Raw genomic sequence first — 6,081 nt, 5'->3', positions numbered from 1 at the left:
CTTTATCTTTTATAGTTAAAACGTTGACCAACGGGGGAATGATCCCTCCCTTGGCTATATGTTGTTAGGTAGGATGAGACTCTTCCCGCGGATGGACGCTAGGATGATAACCCGGTTTAAAGTTCGCCCCTCCCTGCGAAATTACCACGAGATGGGGATTCGAATCTAGGTGGGCTGGCTGCGCACTCGCTTGCCTTATCTTTTATATCTTTTATAGTTATGTGATTAGATTTTATTGTACTCGCTATGAATCCTATGATGGCCTTCCCTGCTTTTGAGCGCTCCAAGTCGAACTGGTGAACTGACCAAGTCATGGCATGGCACCACCAATCAATCATATTCGTCGTATTCTCGAATTGTACACGCTGCACAGATCAAAAGCTCTTCTCCTGCTCCAAGGAAAGCCGTCGTGCTTGACAAACGTCCCTTCAGGAAATTGCGTGAAACTTTTTGAGTATGGATAAGCTTTTTCTTTGTGTCAGTTCCACAGTCCTGATCGTAAATGGGATTATAATACGGAGTAGTAATCAGGATCATACTCTCTCTCCATTCCGCGGTTTGACAAACGTTTGCACTTTCCCCGACGCCACAGCCATCCTGGGCGTTGTTTGGGTCTTGGGCGCAAAGGCCATGGCGACCGCGCCTCGGCCAGGCTTCGCGGCGGCGCCACGCGTCATCACGATGACGCTCCTGGCCGTGTCAGCCTTATTGTCCCGATTATCGGTGCCGGCGGCGGCAGCGGAGCTCGTCGAGCTGACCCTCCTCGCAAACGCTCAGGAGAAGGGCGCGGGTACTCAGCAGCTAACCTTGCTTGCGTTCATTTGCACTAGCGTCTGTCTCTGTCCTGGGGCTGCCTCATGATTGGTGATTGCATATGCTTGCTCCGTCTTGCTCCTTACAGTCTGCTTGGATGGCAGCCCGCCGGCTTACCAACTCCGGAGAGGCTTTGGCTCCGGAACACGAAGCTGGCTCCTCAATCTTGAGGTGATGCTGATCGATCCATGTTTTTTTTTCTTTCTGTGTGCATGTGCCGAATGTAAATCTGGAAACTGCAACGAACAAACATAAGATACATTCACTCTCTGTCAGTGCTGATTCTCTATGAATTGAATAAATTCAGGGAGGAGCATGGTGCAACACCACCGAAGATTGCTCCAGCCGCAGACTGACTGACCTTGGTTCGTCCAAGTTCATGAAACCAATAGAGTTTGAAGGAATGCTCAGCAACAATCGCTCGGAAAATCCCTGTACGTAAATAAACTTGTTTGATCCCCAACCAATCTTTAACGCTTTAGGTTGAGACTAGGACAAAACCCATGCGTTGCTACGGAAAAAAATAAAATAAAAACAATCAAATAGTGAATAAAATACATGTGACAATGATAACTTTGGTCACATTGCCAACACAAACTTAAGAACATCGGCCAACACAAACTTAAGAACATCGGAGAATAACCTGGTTCTATTATCTTGGATATATTTTACTCATAAAACCGCTCCTCTCGTTCTCCTATTTTTTTTTTACTTCTCTTACATATATTCATCTTAATAGAGATTTCAAAAAAAATTATACTTATCTCAAATTTAGCAATGAATAGTATAACAAGCAAATAGTCAATTTATTTCGCGGTGTTGTATAGTTTGAATCGTTTGGATATTTTTGCAGTGTGGGATGTATTCGCCAAGTGACTTTAGACATAGGCATATATAAAATCTTTTAAAATAAGAATTTGGCACACAGGGCTTGTCCTCGTTTAAACAAATATTTACCACGGCCTGTGGAGTAATTGGTCCTTCCGCTTTCCAGTATTGAAGGTAAAATAAATAGCATCCTTAAAGTTTAAGATCAAGTAGGATCTACCAACAAAATTGTCAAGAAATTTCTTCAAACCTTGAAAAAGATCTGCCAACTCAGAATTAATTATTATGCAGGTGTTGCAAAGTCTTGAAAGTAGTGCATTGTCCAATCTTGTTGCATGGAGCAGAAGCATGGTTAGTCTTGCAGTATGCCCATAAGTCAATTTATTATTTGTTAGCCGAAGATTTGCACCAAAGGAATCAACAATTAAACCATTTTCTAGTTGGTGACTCAAGTAAATGCAATAAATTCCTTGTTGTGCCATAGAACAAATTAAGAAGCTTCTTAATTATTTCCTCGCAAAAAAAGAAGCTTCTTAATTTCATGGAACTTTTTGGCGTACAGAACTTCAGTTATTATTTGAAAGAAGCATGTATTTTTCTTCAAACAATACCTAGACGTGATTTTTTTTGTCACAATGGCAGAACCTTATGCAACTCCAAACTGTTCGGGCCTTTCCATGTACCTCCTGATCCGCATCGTGCGACTCGTCGAGTTACCGGAGGCAGTCGCCTTCCGTTCTGTCAGCATGGTGCGCGCCATGCATGACCATGGCTCATGGCTCAACTCGCTGCACGGCATGGCTCATGTCCTTGGCGACGGTCGACGGACCATCTTCCTGGGAGCAAACAAACTGTAAGTTCTCATCGTGTGGATAGCACATGTCTCGGGCGATCTTGCTGTTCTTCACGTTTTCAACTTTTTCATTGGCCAATGGGCGCAGGAGGCCATGAGCTGAGCTGCTACACGGGCTTGTGTTTGCCGACGGCCTTCCTCATCGAGTATAGCAAGCTTCATCGATCTATCTTTCTAGCCTTGTATACACTGGCTGGCATGCATTGCTCCTGATCTGCACTGATGGCGTACTTGGTGAGTTGGTGTCGACCACGGCCGCCTTTGTCACGGACGCGCGCAAGCATGAGGGCAGGCATGACCTCGCAACTTCTCCGAGTGGGAACAAACGTGCCTTGATCTGAACGAGAATCGGGACTCCAAGGCATCAGTACGTGCAGGAATCAATCACCAGATCAGAAGGCCGGAGGACCTTCAAGGCTTCATCGCCTCCACCGAGTTCACTATACTGAAGACCAGAAGATGAAAACACACGCTTTGAGGCAGATCAGGAGTTGCTCCGGGGCAGGTGCTAGATATAAGGAGCAGCAGCCGCCTAGGAACGACTTCTTGCTCGCCATTGCTGTCACCTCGTGATCGCTCCCAGGGCGGTGTAGGTGGAGCAGACGTTCCTGTGGTCGATCTCGTCTCCTTGATCTCACGTGTATATCCGACTCGATCCTCTCGGCGATCACATAATCCAGGATATTGCGGATTTCGTCCTTGGTCACGCTCGGTTCTGCAGCTTGTCCTTCTAAACGTCGACGCCCACACGAGATTCGGTAGGATATAATATGATCGAGTTGGATTCGGGAATCGCGGACTCTAGACCCTCGTGTCAAGCTTGGAGTCCTAGTCCCAGTCAAACGTATTCGTCGTGAACACTTCTTTTTTTCCGCTGTGCAACATGAGCAAAAAGGAAAGTTCGGCCGACGAAAAAGGTTTGACGGTTGAAGACGTAACCAACGGCGGACGAAAACGTATTTTAACGGACCAAACCAAGGAAACGTTAGCTCCTTTATTATTAGGTATAGATTGACTCTGAAACTTCAATTATTGGTGCATGCATGTGTGTGATCAGATTTCTACAACTGGAATATAGTTGACATAAGGTACTGTGACGGGGGATCATTTGCCGGGGATGCGGAGGGCCAAGATCGGGTGAGTGATTATTCTGGCACTTCTGATTTGGGCCATTTGCCTGCCTATCTTCATTCCTCAACTGATGATGATGTGGTGCCGTTGATGTAGAATGGAACCAAACTTTTCTACAGAGGATTGCGTATCTGGGAAGCAGTCGTCGACCAACTCATGGGAAAAGGAATGGATAATGCTAAACAGGTTAATTCAGCTATATATTGATTTTTGTATACATATGCTGCATATCGTCGCTGTCATGATAATCTGACAACGGCATCTGAGCAGAGCCATGTCCAAATTTTCAGGCCTTGCTTGCAGGTTGTTCTGCTGGTGGTCTTGCTGCACTGCTGCACTGCGACAAATTTCGTGCACGTTTCCTCCGGAGGTTCCAGTAAAGTGCCTTTCAGATGCTGGATTCTTTCTTGATGTGTATGGCTCTGGGCATCCTTGGTCGAAAGTTATTTCTTATAATTAAAATAAAAACTTCAGAAACTAGTATCCCTAGTAGAATTGTTAAGTACCAGCTCTCTTCTACCACAGAAAGGATTCATCAGGCGAAAGGTTCATGCGCTCCATCTTCAGGGGAGTTGTTCACCTTCAGGTTTAATTTGCCGATTTCCTCAAGTTCTGGCTCTTTTTTTTCTTGTTTTGGATGCATTGCAACAAAAAGAGTGTTTCGTATATGCAGCTCGGTAACAATCAATGTTGAATTAGCTTTTCTCAATCTTTTTTTTCTAGAATGTGAGAAAAGTTTTGCCCAAGGACTGTCTTGCAAACAAGGATCCGACAGAGGTTGTTAATCGCTCATTGTCTAGGGAATTTCAGTTTACCTTGATATAGTATTAAGCTGCCAAGTTTCATTTTTTTAAAAAATTCTTTGCTGCAGTGTTTTTTTCCACCTGAGCTTACCAAGAGCATTAGCACCCCAACATTTATTCGGAACTCTGGTTATGATTCGTATCAGGTGATCATTTACAATCTTTGTTTTCCCTTCAACTTGTATATTTCATGGCTAAAATACGAGCTGGCGAACTGCTCTCTAGGTAGGAAATGTGGTTGCGCCAGGCGGATCTGATCCGGGACAATCATGGGCAAGGTGTAAAGCTGATATTGGAAACTGTACTTCCACTCAAATTGAGGCACTTAATGGTTAGCTTAGTTTCACAATCTCTTGTGTGTTGTCTACCCTCATCTGGTGACTAGTATCATACTACATGTGAAATTTCTTTCTCCATACTTCAGGATTCCGGAAGAAAATTATTGAGGATTTGAAGATTGCTCAACACAAGAGTGGTTGGGGACTCTTCATCGACTCATGCTTCAACCACTGCCAAACGCCATTCAGAATCTCATGGCATTCGCCGATCTCCCTAAGACTCGGTAACAAGGTGAGGTTCAGAGTCACTTTACCGTAAGCTGCATAAACGCAGCTAGTCTTTTGTCGTCTTTTTTTATGTTCGTTCTTTTAACTGGATTGATATACGTAGTTTAGTTTCAATTCCCATTCTTCCTCTTTTGTTTTACAGACGATCGCTGAAGCTGTTGCGGATTGGTATGTCGGTAAAGACCATGGAGTGAAGGAGATTGACTGCGCGTATCCGTGCGTCAACCCCACATGTAGCAGTCAGCTTGACCTGTAATAAGCAAATCAGAAACGAATCAAACATAGATGCTTTAGATATCACAATAGCCACCTCTCATATGCATCTGCATTGCGAAATGCAGCGTTAGAGGTAATACTAATAAAAAAATCGTTTGCTTGACGTTACCCAAAGCACACTGGTTTGTGAGTGTTGGACATAGTACTCTATAGGCAAATAATAATAAATATTTATTATTATACTTCAATTATCCATAACAGTTTTATGACATGCTATAACTGTATTAAACCGAAACATTGGTACATGTGTGATAATATAAACAAACTAGGATCCCTAGTAAGCACATGTGTGCGAACTAGCTCATTATGGTCATTTGTTGATCGAGATTTTCTGGTCATGGACATACACACCATTGATAATGGGATCATATCATTCACAGTCAACCATCACACCATAACAAGGTGATCATAAAGGTGTAGTTAGCTATTCGAAAGGGATGAGTTGAGGCGTATATATCAGTAGCGGGATTTGTTCATCCACATGACGAAGAGATACACTGAGCTCACTCGGTGAGATTACATCCATAAAACTGCGCAGCGTATGACTAGGTCATGGGAGTGGAATCACACGGAACGAGTTGAATAGTCTTGTCGGTAACAAGATCAAACTAGGTATGATGATACAGACGATCATATCTGGGACGAGTGCAGGTACCGAAGTAACAAAGCGAACATGACTCAACGTAATGGTTCAAACGACAATCATATCTTCCTAGAATACATAGGGATCACTATGGTTCTCCAGACCCCCTAATGATCATTGATTGAAGAGTCATCTCGATTATGTCTGTGTTGTTCTCGAACCGTAGGA

The 6,081-nt window shown here is 43.8% G+C and overlaps 1 pseudogene; it reads left to right on the top strand.

Annotated features, from left to right (window-relative positions):
• The first annotated feature begins 630 nt into the window (after nucleotides 1-630).
• On the top strand, nucleotides 631-5,250 carry LOC124699336 (annotated as a pseudogene).
• Nucleotides 5,251-6,081: the final 831 nt, after the last annotated feature.

Source organism: Lolium rigidum, chromosome 3 (genome assembly GCF_022539505.1).
Source record: "Lolium rigidum isolate FL_2022 chromosome 3, APGP_CSIRO_Lrig_0.1, whole genome shotgun sequence".
Classification (NCBI taxonomy): domain Eukaryota; kingdom Viridiplantae; phylum Streptophyta; class Magnoliopsida; order Poales; family Poaceae; genus Lolium; species Lolium rigidum.
Note: the sequence above shows the minus strand (reverse complement) of the source record. Positions and strands in the feature narration are given on the sequence as shown.